The sequence below is a fragment of the Cryptomeria japonica genome, chromosome 8 (genome assembly GCF_030272615.1).
Source record: "Cryptomeria japonica chromosome 8, Sugi_1.0, whole genome shotgun sequence".
NCBI lineage: Eukaryota > Viridiplantae > Streptophyta > Pinopsida > Cupressales > Cupressaceae > Cryptomeria > Cryptomeria japonica.
Genome location: NC_081412.1, coordinates 5,301,652 through 5,322,644, shown reverse-complemented (window position 1 = coordinate 5,322,644; position 20,993 = coordinate 5,301,652). Strand labels below are relative to the sequence as shown.

The window sequence follows — 20,993 nt, the reverse complement described above, 5'->3', positions numbered from 1 at the left end:
TATGATGTACATTGACATGACACCAAATAAAATGACCACATATTACTGTAAAACATATATAATTAATGAAGGCTAAATTTTATGTTTCATGTAGTGATGTTAGATTGAAAACACAGTGAAAATAAAGCCTCATACTTATTCTTGTCATTGTAGAATGAATTAACATATCAACAAACAAATATTAAATTACACCACCATCCAACCTTAGCTCTAAATAAATTGCTATATGAAAAATTCTAGCACACATCTAATGAATCATGATAATGAAAAAGGTGATTCATAATCATATAGTGACATTTGCATTAATTGTGAGGACATCTTGAAAAAAAGCAAATTTATTGATCAAAAGTCATTGTCAAATAATTGATCTAAAAATGAGGGTACACATTGTTGAAGACTTTGGTGCCCTATTATTGGAAGATTATGAGTTAATCTTGTGTCCCATAGGCTGCCTTGTGGATGGTTTTGAAAAATTTCATTCATTCATTCAGTCTAATAGAAAAAAACTGAAAAAAATTAACATTAGAAAACTAAAAATAGCATGTGAAACACACTCCCTAGTAAAATGGCCATATATTCCTATTAAACATATATAATTAATAAGTCCTAAATTTTATGTTTCATATAGTGATGTTAGGTTGAAACACCTAAAAATAAAGTCACATGTTCATTCTTGTCATTGTAGAATGCCTTTGACATTAATTACCATATATCAACAAATAACATTGAATAAAATTCTAGCACACACATAATGAATCATTATAATGGAAAAGGTGATTCACAGACATATAGCTACATTTGCATTAATTATGAGGACATCTTGAAAAACAACAAACTTATTAATCAAAACTACTAGTTAAATAATTGTTCTAGAAAAAAGGGTACAAATTGTTCAAAACTTTAATACCCATTTTAAAATCAATCTTTCTTCCATTCATTCAATCTAATACATTAGAAAACTAAAAATAACATGTGAAACACACTCCCAAATAAAATGGTCACATATCTTGTAAAATATATCTAACTAGCACTTGTACCTATAGGAGGTTCAAGGCATAGCCCACAAAAGATTAAAGGTAAAATTTAAATGTACTCTAATATTACATTAGATGAAGTATTATATTGCAAATATTTTTGTATTAAGTATCATAGAATCACAAAGCTCATTTTTTCTCATTCGAGCATCCACGTTACAAACCTATTATAAATACCAACTCCTTTCAAGCAAACTTACTACAAATACTAGCTCCTTTGAGCACCAAACTAGAAACAACAATTGGAAGACCAAGGGTCACAACTTAGAAATCCACTTTAAACAATGAGACAAATACAACCAATGGAAGACCAAGAGTCACAACTTAGAATTCTACACAATGGTGTCCCTCATGGAAGTTGAACTTGGGTCTCCACATTGAGAACTCAATGCTTTAACCAATTAAGCTCAACCCCTTGGACATATTGCAAATATTAAAAAAACATAAATGTATATTAAGTGAATTATTATATGATAATGTCAACCATACAAACCAGTTATATATAATAATTATAAGAATAAAAGATCTAGGAAATAAAAAAATATAACTATAAAAATTAATAGTAAAATGATCTTAATATACAATATTATAAACTACTACTACACACAATTATATTTCCAACAATTTGTTAGTGAACGGATTTTGCCTTTCTGAAAAATGATTAATTCAAACTCTGACGCCTTCTTTAAAAGACAAGTGTTCAACTAAACAGTTGGGTAAGTGTTATATAAACCACTTCCCTCTGAATTTTTCATAGGTACAACTCTCTGTCTTAGTTATTCGGGGAATAATCTAATTAATTTTTGATTGGTATGCTTTTAACCTGAAAGCATGTAAGGCTGCCTACTTCATTCTTGGATGAGAGGCCAATATTTCACACATATTTCAGAGAAAAAGAATTAACTTTCCAACCGTTTCAACACAAGAGATGGAAGTAACTGAAACAAAGTTCAGAAAACCATTCTAACAATTCAGATAAGAAAAGAACAGATAAGAGAAAACAAATCTATCTTCAAGCACAAGTTTTTTTTGAAAAACAAAACTCATAGGAAGGAGTCCCAGAAAAATAATAATTTTCTGCACTAGAAAGGTGATTATTGTTGTTTGATTAGATCAACATATGCAAAGATATGCGACTACACAGATTCAAAACCCTCAGATTTCCTTCTCCCAAAAATAGTATGATCTTATATATATATATATATATATATATATATATATATATATATATATATATATATATATATATATATATATATATATATATATATATATATATTATGTGACAAAGGCACATCAATACATCTATAAATCCTTTTCTATTCCAGATTTTAAAGTCTGATCCTTCCTTCCACAAAACAAGACTTTTACAAAACAAAGGAAAATAAAACCAAAAACTAACTAAAAATTCTTCACCAAATCTAACCCCTATTCCATCTATCTTCCTTTAATTTATAGTTTTTAGAATAGGGGAGGTCTCCCTGAAAACTTGACCTCCCCCAAATCAGTTATGAAACTAACAAGATATACTTGGGACAGATGTCCCAAAGTCTTTGCATAAACATGAAAATCATATAAACAAAAATAGGGCCTAGATCAATGCATTATGCCACTTTCCCATCATCATCTTCTTCTTCACTTTCCTGGGCATCGTGGGCGGTTGTGAGTTCCTGGATTATAGATTGATTCAGAACCTTCATCTCATTGAGCTTTGCCTTCGCCACTTCCTTATTCCACCGGTGCTTCACCATCTTTTCTGCATGTTTTGGTAACTGATCATTACTAATAAAGGTCATGGACTCGATCCGAGCAACCTGTGTTATATCCTCAGGAGTGAAATTACCCTTGGCTTTGATTTTCTCCATGTATATTTGGAAAACTTTTATCACATCCTGCGTGTTTAGCACGCAAATTTCCAACTGCCAATCATGGTCAGGGTTAACCACCTTGTTGTCATTAACTATATTGCATTGGAGGTCTTGGAGTTCATACACAAAAGTCTTAGCGTCAGAGATCACAGATTTGAAGGTAAGCACCTGCCACATTATGGTCTTTTTCAACACGAAGAGCTGGCATTCATCTATCACCAATCTGATTGAATGCTCTATCAGGAATCAGGTAACTCCATACTCTTCTATTTTCGTGAACATCGACAAGACGTTCTCCCATTTGTGTTCCTCTTTCTCCCATGGTGAAATCTGATTTTGAACTTTTGCGATGAGGCTTTGTATCTCATCACATAACTTCTGGGAGTCAGTGATATACTTCTCTCCATCCTTGACTATTCCTTTCATCCATCTCTCCACGGCCTCTGCAATGCTTTTGGCCCGTTGAACTTGGCTCATTAATTTTTTATTTTCTGGTGAAGTCAGATCAAAGTTCTCTGTAGCATGAGATATAGGGAGTGCCCCAAAGCAACCAATGTTGTCGATGAATTGGGCAAGAATATTTATGTGTCGCTTTAGCTCTCTCTTTTCCCGTCCATCTTTCTTCGATCTGGTGAGCATTTTCTCTACCGATACCTAGAAGAAATGATTGTCTGAGTCCCTACTCATATTTTCCAGCTCCACCTTAGTGATCTCAAAATCATCTGTACTAAATTCCTTGTTTTCATCCTTGGGCTTGTATGAGGCAATTTTAGCGACCCATTTTTCGGTTCGTTCATCATTATCTAGGCGAGTAGCTATTTTGAACTTTTTCAGCTTGGGGTTCTTCTCTATGTACTTAATGACTATCTCCTGAATTGGAATAGTCATAGGAAGGAAATTCTGCTTTTTGTTTACCGAAGTGGTTAACCACTTAAGAGTTGCACTAGAACTGGTTGTTCCTTCGATCGCTTTAGAAGGTGGTGTCATAGCTACGGTTACCGCATGGGAATCTAGGGCATTAGCAACATTGCTATCCAGGTCTTCAACTTCAAATATTTGGGCATCAAAAATTGTATCCTTCACCTCTGTATCCTTAGCTTGACCCATCCTTCTCTGAGTAGCACTTCGTGACCGGGTATGTTGAGGAGTACAAAAATCCAAAGCTGAATTAGACTTGTGTCTAACCTGAGGCAGATTTTTATCTTTACCTGCATGAACAGGCATAGAAGCATTATTAGAAAAATGCTTTGGTGAATGCAGAGGAACCTTATTACTTCTCGCATAATTAGACTTGACACCTAATTTCACTGTTTTCTTCCTAGCAACCCATGCCACAGTTCTCTCCAAAAATCCTTTGGTTCTTAGTTGTATATCATCTTCCTCTTCCTCATCCTAGTTGATTGAAGGCACCTCAGTTTCTGCATGAGCTAAGTATCCAGGTTCAAACAGTTCTAGATAGTCCTCTTCGAGCCCCTTAATGTCCAGCTTTACCTATAGTGAAATAACTTGCTCTAACACCATCCTCATGTTTCCCCTTTTGAAAACCTCAAGTTCATCAGTACAATCTTCCCAGAAGTCCTCCAATTGTGGCATTGGGAGATACGAAATTAGACCAAGACTTCGGGAAAAACCCTTATTATCAAAACCTTTCCTTTTAGGGTACAGGAAAAAATTGAAGTTCTTGAGATCCGCTCCAATACTCAAGGCATCAGACATTGAACTACAAGACAACACACCTAATTGGATGGGAAAATGACCCTCCCATTTATCCCTGGGTTGCGCCTTTTAATCACAGAGGTCAGCTCCCTACATATCTCCGCTAAAACAAAGCAATATGAACAAAAATGAGGGAGCTTGAAGGGTTCCTCTTCAAAGCCACCTATTCTTATATAGCAGAAACAAGGAAACTGGATAAAGAAACTGCCAAACCTCTTTATCAATGTCTGCGCATCCTCGGAGATTCTTTTGGTTTCCATATTTTTCAATTCATAGCACAAATCGCCCAGAAAAGCATTATGTACCCTTCTGAAATCTTGCAAGGCATTATCCTTTTGCAACATGGGGTAAAAATCATACATGGGAACATCTTCCTCAGTGAGCTATCTTAGTATTCCAACTAACTCCTTAACACACGCCAAACAATATACAAGATATGAAGACATGAAGAAATTTTGCTTAAACTGTGTAGCCATACTCAGTTGCTCCCTCATTGAATCGGCAATCAATTCTGCCCAATCAAGGTATTGCTTCCCCTCTAGTACTAGTTGCACATAGCAATAAATCTAGTCGTCGAAACTGTAGGCCTCTATAGAGCCTCGGACTCGGTGCAACAAAAGCATGACATCGTAAATGTGAGGCAGCATGTGATTCTTATTGGGATTCTTGGGCAATCTGGAACCACCTCTTTGAGGAACCTTCAACTAATATTTTGCTACGTTATTTCAATGTCCGGTTCTGTCCGCGTTGAACTCGGTGATTGACTGAATAGGGGAAAAGTTGGAGAACTGGTAGTCAGGTATCTTAAAGACGGAGGAAATTACTTCACGGTTTATAGCAAGAAGGGTTTCACCATTGTCTCTTCTAATGGTCTCAGAGACTGGATCATACCTAGCGATACATTCCCTAACCAATTCTGGGCAAGGGATAGCTGGGGGAAAGGCTGCCGCCTCTATGAGAACGCTACTTAAAATCTCCACACCAAAAGATCTATCAATTCCCTTGAACACTCTTTCTTTTAAAACTTCAAGATTTTCCCCTTTAAGGTCAGTATCGTTAACTATGGGTTCTATACATGCAAGGCTAAAAACATTTCCAAACAAGTGCAGTGTGGGCTTCATAATTCAAAGTCATAAGCCTTAATTTGTTGCAGCAACTCTACTACAAGAGAAGAAATACAGGTAAAAATTACTGGAGAGAACAAGAAATGGACTCACCTTCACAGTTGAGCAACCAGACGACTACCGGTGATTAAAACTTCTATCTAGGAAAAATAACACCGCAGCAGTGAGGAACAAATTTTCAAAGAATTAATCCTTCATACCTTATAGCGAGGGCAATGATACGGAACTATTAAATGTAATAATTTCAATTGTCAGTTTTAGTGTGTTAAACTTGTGGATTGGACATCGCACGCATGCATTGAAAGCATGGTAGCATTTTTTAAGTAACCGCTAGTTCCCAAAATGATTACTTACTTCGAAATGCCAACAATTAACATCACTTAAGATATGGTTCACCTCCCTCATATTTGGCAATCAATGCACCATCAAATCATTTAACCCGCGGGACCCACCAACTTTGTGTTAGGGTTTCAAGCAGATCTGAAGCAAATATGAACTAACAATTATATGCAGATTTAAATACAAAAGATAAAGAAATAAAACAAGACACAGATAACATAGAGATTTAACATGGTTCACCCAGAATGGGTTACGTCCACCATACACAGCCGTCCAATCTTTCTTATTATCCAGCAAAAACAGTACATCAACCTTACAATGCCTTTTTAGGGAAACAAACAAAGTCGGCCTTTTTAGGGTTTTATTACAATGTCGGTTTTCATCAAAGAAAAATGGCAAAAAAAAATTTCTCGAGGGCTACCGCCCCTGAACCCCTACTTGGGGCCCAACCTGACCCTGGACCCCGATGAGGATACGTGCTAAGTGTACAGTACTTTGTTGATCAGTCACCACATTTCAACAATCTCCCACTTGGAGACTGATCAGGCTCCACACCAAACAATCTCCCACTTGGAGACTGATCAGGCTCCACACCGAACAATCTCCCACTTGGAGACTGATACTACACGACACCACTGTACATGCAACATCCGCTGGATAAAACACTAGGACTTGACTGGTATAAATTCCACAATTATCAATCAAGAAGACCACCAGAAATTGATGAAGAAATCAGCTTCTCCTGTGGAACTGCCTTTGTGAACATATTTGGCAGGATTCTCACTTGTGTGAATCTTCTCAAGCCGTAACTGACCCTCCTCCAAAATAGTCCGGATGAAGTGGTACCTGAGCTGAATGTGCTTTGTCCTTGAATGAAAAGTAGAGTTCTTCGCAAGATGAATGGCACTCTGGCTATCAGTATACAATGGGCTATCCTCTTGTGTCTGACCCAATTCCTTCAAAAAACATTGCAACCAAATCATCTCTTTGCTGGCTTCTGTAGCAGCAACATACTCAGCTTCAATGGTTGAAAGTGCAACAACCTTTTGCAGCCTAGAAATCCAACTGACTGCAGTTCCCCCTATAGTAAAAACATACCCTGTAGTACTCCTCCGTGAATCAGTATCACCCGCCAAATCAAAGTCAACAAATCCACTTAGAGCAGCATTAGATCCTTTGAAACATAATGCCTTCATAGTAGTTCCTTTCAAATACCGAAGAATCCATTTCACAGCATTCCAATGTTCCATACCCGGATTACTCATAAACCTGCTCACAACTCCCACTGCATGTGCAATATCTGGCCTTGTGCATACCATTGCATACATCAGACTGCCAACAGCTGATGAATACGGGATGTTAGACATTTTATTAACCTCTTCCTGTGCCTTTGGGCACATCTCCTTAGTCAATTTGAAATGACTAGCCAAAGGTGTACTAACTGCTTTTGTATCCTGCATGTTAAATCTTTTCAACACCTTCTTTATATACTCACTTTGGGACAAATTCAAGGTTCTATTTTTCCTATTCCGTGTAATCCTCATACCGAGAATTTGCTTAGCTGCACCCAAATCCTTCATAGAAAATGACCTGGCTAATTTCTATTTAAGATCATTTATATGTTGCATGTTAGACCCAGCAACAAGCATGTCATCAACATAAAGCAACAGGATAATATAACTACCATTATCAAATCTCTTAAAATATACACAATGATCAAAATGACATCTATGATAACCATGTTCAGCCATGAAACTATCAAATTTTAAATACCATTGTCAGGGTGCTTGCTTTAGGCCATACAAACTTTTCTTCAACCTGCACACCAAGTTCTCCTTACCTTTGACCTCATATCCCTGTGGTTGCAACATGTAAATTTTCTCCTCCAAATCTCCATGGAGAAAAGCTATTTTGACATCTAATTGTTCAAGATGTAAATCATTTGCAACCACAAGACTAAGTACAGTTCTAATTGAAGTCATTTTTACAACTGGAGAAAATATTTCATCATAATCTATACCCTTTTTCTGTGCAAAACCTTTTACCACAAGTCTGGCCTTATATCTTTTCTGACCTCCTTCCTCCTCCTTCAGCCAATAAACCCATTTGTTAGGCAAGGCTCTTTTTTCTACAGGTAAAGGGACTAAGTCCCAAGTCTTATTTTTCATCAAGGAGTCCATCTCCTCTTTCATGCCTAGCTGCCATTGTTGTTTGGCGTCCACCTGCATTGCTTCTTCATATTCTTCTGGTTCACCAGAATCTGTTAATAAAATAGAATACAAAGAAGGAGAAAATCTTTCAGGGGGTCTACTTGTCCTCGTAAAATGTCTAACACTTGCAGGAGTTTGTGGGACAATCTATTGTTGCTGAGCATCAGGTACCTGTGGCATTTCATTTTCAGGAATCTCATCCAACACCACATATTCTTGTTTGTCCTGTTCATGCTTCTTTTCCTGCATCTGTTCTTTATACATAACCTTCTCATTGAATATAACATCTCTACTTCTAATTATTTTCTTATTTTCAAAATCCCATAACTGATAGCCATATTCATCTATCTCATATCCAATGAAGGCACGTTTCTGAGATTTAGCATCAAGCTTGGTTCTATTTTCTTTATCAACATGGACAAAAGTTTCGCAACCAAAAGTTTTTAGAAAAGAATAATTTACCTTTTTACCAGTCCATGCCTCCTCTAGAATACCACCATCCAAAGGGGTTGAAGGTCCTCTATTTATCAAATAGACAGCAGTATGTATAGCATCTGCCCAAAAATGTAAGGGCAATCCAGCATGCAATCTCATGCTCCTCGCACGTTCCATGATAGTCCTATTCATTCTCTCTGACACACCATTTTCCTGTGGAGTTCCTGGAACTGTCTTCTGCTTCCGAATCCCATTTAAGGAACAGCAATCTTCAAATGTTTTGCTGCAATACTCACCTCCATTATCCGATCTGAGACACTTGAACTTTTTTCCTATCTCATTCTCAACCAAAGCTTTCCATTTCTTAAAAGTTTCAAAAACATCTGATTTTTGTTTTAAGAAATATACCCATGTTTTTCTGGTTGAGTCATCAATAAAAATAACATAATAACAAGAGCCACCAAGAGATGATACCTGAGCCGGTCCCCATACATCTGAATGTACAAGCTCTAACTTCTCACTCTTCTTCTCTTTCCCAACCTTGAGAAATCTAACTCTTTTATGTTTACCATAAACACAGTTTTCACAGAACTCTAAATCATTCCTCTTTAGTCCTGGCAATAGATTTTTGGAGTGAAGGATTTTCATCCCTTTCTCACTCATGTGCCCAAGCCTATGGTGCCACATTATCGAATCTGTTCTTGCAATATTTATTGTTGTTGTCCCTGCAGTAACTTTATCTATAGCAGCTAAGGTAGAGTAAGTGTTACCAATACCCAGATATAATGTGCCTACCTTCACACCTTTAGCTACTACTAATGATCCTTTAGTGACCTTCCACATACTGTCTGAGAAGGTAACTATGCAACCTTCACTACCTAGTTGCCCTGCAGAAATTAAATTTCTTCTTAAATTAGGAACATGTCTTACCTCCTGCAGAAACCAGTCATTACCATTCTGCAACTTGATCTTTATCTTTCCTTTTCCAACAATTTGACAGGGCTCATCATCACCCAAATATACCTATCCAAAATCACCTTGAATATAATCCAAAAAATATTTTCTATGGGGTGTAGCATGAAATGAAGCCCCAGAATCTATTACCCAGGAATCATTAACATTATCCAAACATAAGATTAAAGAATCTTGTAAAGTATTACTTGCAATATCAGCTTCCTTACTATCATTTTCATTTTTGTCTCCTTCTCTGTTTTTCCGAGACCAACAGTCTTTCTTTAGATGACCAGGCTTTCCACAGTACCAGCAATCTTTCTTTCCTCTAGATTGAGAGCGTCCTTTCTTTGACTTCCCTTGTGACTTCTCATTCTCAGGGTCTTTTCCTCTTTCCTTTGATCTTCCTCTATTCTCCACATTCAAAACACTACCCGATGATGTTGAAGTCTCACCTATGCTTTTCCTTCGCATTTCCTCACTTAGGATAACACCAACAATATCATCAAATACCAAAGTATTTTTACTAGAGACAGAGTTACTTATAGCCATAACCAAGCTATTCCAGCTTTCTGGCAAAGAACATAAAATCAAGAGAGCCCTAACCTCTTCTGCAAAGGTAATTTTTACCGAAGACAATTGACTGGTAATTGTATTAAATTCATTTAAGTGCTCCGCTACAGATCCTCCCTCACTCATTTTCAAATTAAACAAACGCTTCATAAGAAATACCTTATTCGAAGCCGAGGGTTTCTCATACAACTTAGCCAATGTTGCCATCAAATCTATAGTCATTTTTGCTTCTATTATATTGAATGCTACAGACGATGCAAGGCACAATCGAATGGATCCCAGTGCCTTTCTATCTAAAATGTCCCACTCTTCATCTGATATTGTGGTCGGTTTCTTTGCCTTTCCTTCCAATGGCCGCCACAAATCCTTTTGATACAGGTAATCCTCCATCTGCATTTCCCATAACTAATAATTTTGGCCGTTAAACTTTTTGACCTTGAATTTAGAATCCTCCATTGCTCCCACTCAAATCTAAAAGTCCTGCCAATTTACAGAAAACCTCGCTCTGATACCAATTGTTCGGGTATCAAGCAGATCCGAAGTAAATATGAACTAACAATTATATGCAGATTTAAATACAAAAGATAAAGAAATAAAATAGGATACAGATAACATAGAGATTTAACGTGGTTCACCCAGAATGGGTTACGTCCACCATACACAACCGTCCAATCTTTCTTATTATCCAGCAAAAACAGTACATCAACCTTACAATGCCTTAAGCATCCCAGCCGCTTATAACATGCATATTTAGGGCAACAAACAAAGTCAGCCTTTTTAGGGTTTTATTACAATGTCGGTTTTCATCAACGAAAAACGACAAAAAAAAAATTCTTGGGGGCTGTCGCCCCTAAACCCTTGCCCGGGGCCCAGCCCGACCCCGAACCCCGGCAAGGATACATGCTGAGTGTATAGTACTTTGCTGATTAGTCACCACATTTCAACACTTTGAACACATATGAACATCCTGAACAGAGTTTATTGGGGTTCAAGTAGTTCAAGGCATACACTGCACTCAAGGGAAATCTTTTCTAAGAGTATTAATTATGTCAAGTGTTGCTAACCATTTGTGCTGTGTTGAACATGTTGAACACGTTTGAACCTTTTGAACTCAATTCAATGAGTTCAACGCCTGGAGAGAGATGACGTAACACGTCACCGAACAAAACCCATAAAGGGCCGCTGTAAAACACTTTAAGAAAATGTTAGTATGAAAAATCCCCTGAACACCTAAGAACCCGTGGAACCTAAATGAACCAGATGAACCCGGTTCAAGATGGTTCAAAGTGTTCACGGAGTTCAACCAATTACTAAAACTCGGCATTTTTTATTGAAAGACGATTTGTAAATGGACTAAGGGCTTGAACTAGGGTATTACAAGAAAAACCAAGGACTCCAAAAGGAATTTAAAAAGGAAATTTGTTCTTATTATGAAGGAAGAATGACGTGGTAACACAATTAAATTACTTTATCTTGGGGTGAAAATCTTAATTGTAACCTTAATCCTAACCCTAACTTCAATTTTAAAAGTTCATAATATTTAAAGCTACAAAAATCACTATATGAATATAAAAAAACCTAACTTCAAGAATGATATTGATTTCATTGATTTGCATCATTTATTTGTGAAGTATGTGAACTAATGAATTTTATCATCTTATATATTTTAAGGTATATGATAATGGTGAATTAGCACAAGTAGGTCTATCTCTTTGCTTCCATCCCTCCCATCCCTCTCATTTCATTTGTATAAAAGAACGGTTATAAATTAATTTAAATAATATATTATAAAAATATTAATTATATATTAATTTAAAGAAAATTATATGTAAAAATATTAAATATATAATATTTTTATTTACTGTTATAAATTAAATTTCATATAATATGAAATAATAAATACACACTCTCTATATATATGAGAAGCAATCCTATTAAAAAATTCAAAACTAAAATGAAAATAAATTAAAAGATAAAAAAATAAAAAACAAAAAATCCACCAAAGAACTTTTCAAATAAACTTTTACAATAAAAGAATTAAAAATTAAATATAAAAATAATGCTATAAAGAAAAAACTCATTATAATTGAGATCAAAGTGAGCCAAAATAAAAACTGAAAACCAATACAATTTAGTAATTGATTTATTTTCTCTCTTGATTCACGGGGAGTGCCATCAAAACGAAGTTAGTGATCCCTTATGGATAAGAATATTCCTGAGACAAAACTAATTTGTTCCATCATACGTGTTTGGCTTTTCAAAAGTCTGGCACACACTTGACATGTGGCTTTATCATATTTTTTCTTCTCTTTTTTTCTTGCTTACAATTTTACCTATAAATTGTATTTGTAAGAATATTATTAACAATTTTATTTATAATTTTTTTAAGAAGATTGTATAAAAATAAACAGTGATTTTCGGACCACTTGCTTCACAAATTGCTCCTAAAAAAGTTGAACAAATGCTAGCTAAGCAACATCACGATGACCTGTCCATATAAATCAAAATTCATTGTCAAATAGTTGTTCTAGAAAAGAAAGTACAAATTATTCAAATCTTGTATCCTAAGAATGAAGCATAGATGGTTTTAAAATCAATCTTTCCTTTGATCTTCCTCTATTCTCCACATTCAAAACACTACCCGATGATGTTGAAGTCTCACCTATGCTTTTCCTTCGCATTTCCTCACTTAGGATAACACCAACAATATCATCAAATACCAAAGTATTTTTACCAGAGACAGAGTTACTTACAGCCATAACCAAGCTATTCTAGCTTTCTGGCAAAGAACATAAAATCAAGAGAGCCCTAACCTGTTCTACAAAGGTAATTTTTACTGAAGACAATTGACTGGTAATTGTATTAAATTCATTTAAGTGCTCCGCTATAGATCCTCCCTCACTCATTTTCAAATTAAACAAATGCTTCATAAGAAATACCTTATTCAAAGTTGAGGGTTTCTCATGCAACTTAGCCAATGTTGCCGTCAAATCTATAGTCATTTTTGCTTCTGTTATATTGAATGCTACAGACGATGCAAGGCACAATCGAATGGATCCCAGTGCCTTTCTATCTAAAATGTCTCACTCTTCATCTGATATTGTGGTCGGTTTCTTTGCCTTTCCTTCCAATGGCCGCCACAAATCCTTTTGATACAGGTAATCCTCCATCTGCATTTTCCATAACTGATAATTTTGGCCATTAAACTTTTCGACCTTGAATTTAGAATCCTCCATTGCTCCCACTCAAATCTAAAAGTCCTGCCAATTTACAGAAAACCTCGCTCTGATACCAATTGTTAGGGTTTCAAGCAGATCCGAAGCAAATATGAACTAACAATTATATGCAGATTTAAATACAAAAGATAAAGAAATAAAATAGGATACAGATAACATAGAGATTTAACGTGGTTCACCCAGAATGGGTTACGTCCACCATACACAATCGTCCAATCTTTCTTATTATCCAGCAAAAATAGTACATCAACCTTACAATGCCTTAAGCATGCCAGCCGCTTATAACATGCATTTTTAGGGCAACAAACAAAGTCGGCCTTTTTAGGGTTTTATTACAATGTCGGTTTTCATCAACGAAAAATGACAAAAAAAAATTTCTCGGGGACTGTCGCCCCTGAACCCTTGCCCGGGGCCCAGTCCGACCTCAGACCCCGGCAAGGATACATGCTGAGTGTACAGTACTTTGCTGATCAGTCGCCACATTTCAACACTTTGAACATATATGAACATCCTGAACAGAGTTCATTGGGGTTCAAGTAGTTCAAGGCATACACTGCACTCAAGGGAAATCTTTTCTGAGAGTATTAATTATGTCAAGTGTTGCTGACCATTTGTGTTGTGTTGAACATGTTGAACACGTTTGAACCTTTTGAACTCAATTCAATGAGTTCAACGCCTGGAGAGAGATGACGTAACACGTCACCGAACAAAATCCATAAAGAGCCGCTGTAAAACACTTTAAGAAAATGTTAGTATGGAAATCCCCTGAACACCTAAGAACCCGTGGAACCTAAATGAACCTGATGAACCCGGTTCAAGATGGTTCAAAGTGTTCACGGAGTTCAACCAATTACTAAAACTCGGCATTTTTTATTGAAAAACGATTTGTAAATGGACTAAGGGCTTGAACCAGGGTATTACAAGAAAAACCAAGGACTCCAAAAGGAATTTAAAAAGGAAATTTGTTCTTATTATGAAGGAAGAATGACGTGGTAACACAATTAAATTACTTTATCTTGGGGTGAAAATCTTAATTGTAACCTTAATCCTAACCCTAACTTCAATTTTAAAAGTTCATAATATTTAAAGCTACAAAAATCACTATATGAATATAAAAAAACCTAACTTCAAGAATGATATTGATTTCATTGATTTGCATCATTTATTTGTGAAGTATGTGAACTAATGAATTTTATCATCTTATATATTTTAAGGTATATGATAATGGTGAATTAGCACAAGTAGGTCTATCTCTTTGCTTCCATCCCTCCCATCCCTCTCATTTCATCTGTATAAAAGAATGGTTATAAATTAATTTAAATAATATATTATAAAAATATTAATTATATATTAATTTAAAGAAAATTATATGTAAAAATATTAATTATATAATATTTTTATTTACTGTTATAAATTAAATTTCATATAATATGAAATAATAAATACACTCTCTCTATATATATGAGAAGCAATCCTATTAAAAAATTCAAAACTAAAATGAAAATAAATTAAAAGATAAAAAAATAAAAAATAAAAAATCCACCAAACAAAAAAACCAAAGAACTTTTCAAATAAACTTTTACAATAAAAGAATTAAAAATTAAATATAAAAATAATGCTATAAAGAAAAAACTCATTATAATTGAGATCAAAGTGAGCCAAAAAAAAAACTGAAAACCAATACAATTTAGTAATTGTTTTATTTTCTCTCTTGATTCACGGGGAGTGCCATCAAAACGAAGTTAGTGATCCCTTATGCATAAGAATATTCCTGAGACAAAACTAATTTGTTCCGTCATACGTGTTTGGCTTTTCAAAAGTCTGGCACACACTTGACATGTGGCTTCATCATATTTTTTCTTCTTTTTTTTCTTGCTTACAATTTTACCTATAAATTGTATTTGTAAGAATATTATTAACAATTTTATTTATAATTTTTTTAAGAAGATTTTTATAAAAATAAACAGTGATTTTCGGACCACTTGCTTCACAAATTGTTCCTAAAAACGTTGAACAGACGCTAGCTAAGCAACATCACGACGACCTGTCCATATAAATCAAAATTCATTGTCAAATAGATGTTCTAGAAAAGAGAGTACAAATTATTCAAATCTTGTATCCTAAGAATGAAGCATAGATGGTTTTAAAATCAATCTTTCTTTTATTCATTGAATCTTTATTTCTTTATATAAATAATAGGAGAAAAACGAAAAAAACCTTTTTGACATTAAAGAATAGAAGAAAGCAAAAAAAATCCCTTTTTGACATTGCAAAAGCTAAAAATAACATGTGAAACATGAAACTCCAATGATAGGACACTTATATTCAGTCAGTCCCGAATAAAGTGGCCCATAGCAATATGAGCTACATTGATATAAATCACACTTACCTACACTACCCGAAAATATCGCTATAATTTCTACCCCGAAAATATCGCTATAATTTTTACCCCGAATTGATATGAATCACAGTTACCTACACTCCCCGAAAATATCGCTATAATTTTTACCCCGAATTGATATGAATCACAGTTACCTACACTCACCGAAAATATCGCTATAATTTTTACCCCGATTGAGTTAAGGCAGGGGAAAATTACAAAAAAACTTGTACGTTTGATTGAATAGAGAATATCGCTACAATTGCTAAGTTTGATTCACAGAAGCTTCCAATATATATAATACGTTCCCTGCTATTTCTTTCCTCGCCATTACAATTTGCACTCACGCTCGTTCAGATCTTTTTTCTTTTCAAAATGTAAGAAGCATCTTCTGATAAGTTCAATTACAGAATGTATGTATTCATTTGAAATATTTTATACAATGTCGTTTTTTTAATCTAGTCTGCAGATCATGAACAGCGAGAATTTATTGGGAGGTGCTAAGATGAATGCAGGCAATGGGTCACTAGGCAATGGGTCAAGCAATGGAAAAAGTAACCAGAGTTATCTTAGGAAGCCATTGGATGTAGAAGAGTTTAGAAAGCATGCTCACACAATGGTGGACTTCATTGCAGACTGTTATCATAACATTGAAAACTTCCCAGTTCTAAGCCAAGTGAAGGCATGTATTGTTAAAGATCTCTGTGTGAATGTTCAAGTTTCAAAGCCAATATGATTTTTACTTATTGTTCTGAGATAACAAGCTTTATTAACATATTGATATGATATTTCTCTGTCAATTTGTATTACGTAACTGTTGAATGCACCTGGTAATTTTCCAAATTAATGGTGTACTATTTATTTGAAATGTTAAAAGGAGATTGTTTTCTATTTTTATATTTTAAAATAATTTTTAAGAAGTCAATAGATTGTGTCAGTTGATGAAGTTGAATAGGTCTAAATAAGTTCAATGGGATTAATTTTTGTTGAGTGAAGGTTTGGGCACTATAAGGAATGAGGTTCCTAGCTAAATTTGATGGATCAAGAATTTTCAGCGATTGACTTTTACTGAAGAAGTTTAAACCTAAGAGACTGCAAAAAAAATTAAAATTTTTTTTTTTAAGAAAATATATTTTTATTTTCTTGTTGCAATTGTATTTCAATTTTTTAAGTTAACATTTAGAATAACACTTTATGATTCATCATAAGAATAATAGAAAATTGAAAGAGTAGAAATATTTATTCTTAATCTTTTATTAATTGTGGAAATGAATCTTACATGCAGCCAAGTTACTTGCAATCACTCATACCTGATTCTGCTCTAGAACATCCAGATTCATTTGAAAGCCTTCTTGCTGGTAAAATATAATTAAATCTAATTGTTATAAGGTTGTTTTAAAAAAAAATTGATTTATCTATATTTTTTAATTGTATAAATATTTCATAGTTAAATGTGAAAATAAATTGCTTATCTTTTTTGTTGAAATTGGTTTATGTATGTTATCAAGTTGTATAAATGTTTCACAATTAAATGTGAAAATAATTTGCTTTGCTTTTCTTTTAATTTAATTTTTTCATGGTATTTATTTATCATATTGACTGTTTTATAAATATTTTAAGAAAATATTTTCTTAATTATTTCAAACACTTAACATTCATTAGATCTAAATAATATAAAAAAATATATCTGGTCTTCCTAGATGCAATGAGAGTTAAGTGGACCATTCATTCTCATGAGAGATGGATTCTTGTGAATCACTACTCATGAAATATGTCTCAATGAGTTTAACTAAGAAGGCTCCCACAATTTCATTCTCATAAGAGATGGATTTCTTTCATTCTGCTTTTTTTATTATTGTAATCTACTTTGTTCACTAAAAAGACACCCACAATTTCTAATGGTTATATATGTTTTCTATTGAAACAATAGAAAAAATGGAATGAATAATAATCGACATAGCAACTCAACAAACCCCAAAGAATCGTGAACAAGTCTGATGACCATATCTATGTATAATAGAAATTTAGATTGATAATGGGCACATATCTATTGATTTTTTTTATATAATTTAACTGTTGCAGATGTGGAAGAGAAGATAATGCCTGGATTGACACATTGGTACAGCCCGAATTTTTATGCATATTTTTCTTCAAGTGGGAGCACAGCATCTTTTCTGGGGGAAATGCTGAGCAGTGGGTTTGCAACGGTGGGTTTAAGCTGGATTACTTCACCTGCTGCAACAGAGCTTGAAACCATTGTACTTGATTGGCTTGCCAAAATGCTCAACTTACCCAAATCTTTTCTGTCTTCAGGTATGTACATATATGTGTTTTTTATTTTCTGTCCTTATCTTTTTTTTAACTCTCTTTAGTTATTATATACATCCTGCCATTCTTTAATTCCGTATAATTTTTTTTTGGGTATAATTACTAATTTTTGTATAATGAATAATTATTATGACTCTTTTAAAATAGTGGAACGTCTATGAGATCTGGCAGTGTAAAAGATCAAGAAAATAGAAATATGTATTTAATAAATATAAAAATAACTCTGACATAATGTTATTTAATGTTCATATTCATGACTTGAGATCATTGTTACATTCAACAAATCTTTTATTAAGATAATAAGTATATACTCTTTTTATAGTATTTATGTTTTCAATAATGTTTATATCTATGTATGTATGTGTGTATCTATATATGTGTGTTGTATTTATAGAGAGAGACATTATGATATACATAATTACCATTATCTATTCATATATCTTTATTTTTTGCCATATAATTTGAATTAGATGTTTAAGAAAAAAAGATATTAATATAATGAAGATCTTTCACAACAACATAAATCATCACTATTATATTAACATTTTTAATTGATTATTATTATATAAAAAGACAGTCACAAACATTACAAAAAAATTATAAAATGATATACAACATCTACCCAACATCAAAATCTGCCACATTTCAATGAATGAAAAGATAGTCAATAGACTATCAAAATCTCAGAGCACTAGGAGCAGTTTACATTGGTACCTAGCAGTTAACACAGGCCTAATATTCACAACTCTTTCTCATAAGATGAGTCACAATACTTAATATAGGGCCTAGCTTGGCATAGATAGATAGTTTAACCTTCATCAAAATCATCACTTCTATTAAGCCCTTGTGCAATTTACCAAGCCCAACCTAGATGCGATGAAACTGATCCAAATAATAGCCATGAAAATCTTCATTTTGATTACTTACAACTGAAACATATTTGTGCAACATGAATGCTCCGATTGCCATTGAGACCATGGTAGCATAGCTAAGTGCCTAAGCCATTTTTCTTGTTAATAGTGAACGTCAGTCAAGAAGCAAATATTCTATTGTCTCCCTTATTCATATATAGTCCATGATACCAGCCATCTAGTAATCCTTGCAAGACGTACATACCTTACCCTCTTGTGAGATTTGAACTTGTGACCTCTCTTTCAAGAACACAAATTCTCCACCACAAATTCTCTACCTCAAATATGACACCCCATCTATACCCTTCATAAAACGCACATTCAGAGCATTCAAATGCACAGGTTGGAATTGAAAATTTCTTTTCCATATACTTGTATTGGTTTTATAACAGCATCCAGTTGCAGAAATGCAACTTTTCTAATGCAGATATTTCATATAAACCAAAACAAATTAAACTATACAACTGTTAATACTTTGTTAAAACAAACAATACAATTGCTGCTACAATCAAGACTGTTTGATTTATAAAACTGTTTGAAAATAAGTGTCAACTTGTACAGAATTTACTTTGCTATTACAGATTTCTACATTAAGCTAATGCTGCTTAGGATGACATTTGTTTCCTAAAAACAAACATACCAGTCCAGGTACGTGTCGGTGTGGAGGAGTAAACTGAGAAAAAATGGATTAGATTTGCATTATATTATGATATATATCCAATCAAATAAACATAGGAGAAACATTGCTCAGCAGTCTAACCAGAGCAGCAGTTTTGAAATGAATAAAATGACACCTGGGAGCTTCTAGAACAGCCTACAGAGCCTCTGAATAAGCAACCTACATAAAGAATAAAAAGATGTGTAGTCCAAAAGAGAGAATGTTTTTTTAACAGTGAATAATAGTTGAGCCATGTAGCAGAGCCATGTACTGCTACATGGAGAAGAGAACTGTATATTTTCAATGCATGTCCCTATAATTTTACAACTATAAAGAATATTAAGAAAAGCAGACAGAAAGAGACAGCAAAACCGACAAATATCAACCGTAAAGGGACGGTGAATCATGCTACATATCATGAACAATCGTTGTCTCCTTTAACAATTAATGCGCAACACCCATCTTTTGTCTTAATCTCTCAATTTCTTTTGAAACTACTTTTGTAAAAATATCTGGTATTTTTTTTTTTTTTTTTTTTTATTTATCAAATTTTTTAAAAAAATATGTGTCAGTTATCTTCGAAGATAATAGACATCAAGTTTCCACAATCCATGAGTAATTGATTTAGAGTATTTCCAGATAAAATTCATACACAATCTTATTGGGAAACACTCTAGATCAGTTATCCAGAGATATTTATAATTGGGCCAATCATGTTGCTTAATGTTTCCTACAAGATTATTGTCAAAGCTTTGGCTCTAAAAGTGTGACATTTGCTTTCTCAAGTAATTTGTACTCAGAAAACTGGATTTATTAATCTAGGTTTAATTTGGAAGTTTGGGAAGACATGGAATGGGCCCAATTCTCAAAGCAACAAGTCTTCTTTCTGAAAATTGACTTTGCCAAGGATTATGATCACATCAAATCGCCCTTCATTTTAGCTATGCTTAATGTTCTAGGATTGACACTCGCTTTATTCAATTTGTAAAAATGCTCTTTGAGGATGCCTCCGCGTGCATCACCCTTAATGACAACTAGTGTCAAGCTTTTGGGCTTCACCATTCTATCTACCAAGGTTGTCCTCTTGCTCCATCTTTGTATATTCTTGTTGCTGAAGGATTGGGGTATTTGTTGGTAAACCCTATTTCCTTGTTATCTTGTCGTTCGTCCCTCATAACAAGAGTAAGTCACCCTACAAAATTTTATTTGAGTCTTTATCTTGTTGAGAAT

General features: G+C 34.1%; 1 pseudogene; it reads left to right on the top strand.

Annotated features, from left to right (window-relative positions):
* Positions 1 to 16,357: 16,357 nt before the first annotated feature.
* Positions 16,358 to 20,993, top strand: part of LOC131074236 (tyrosine decarboxylase 2-like) — a 76,347-nt pseudogene continuing 71,711 nt past the window's right edge.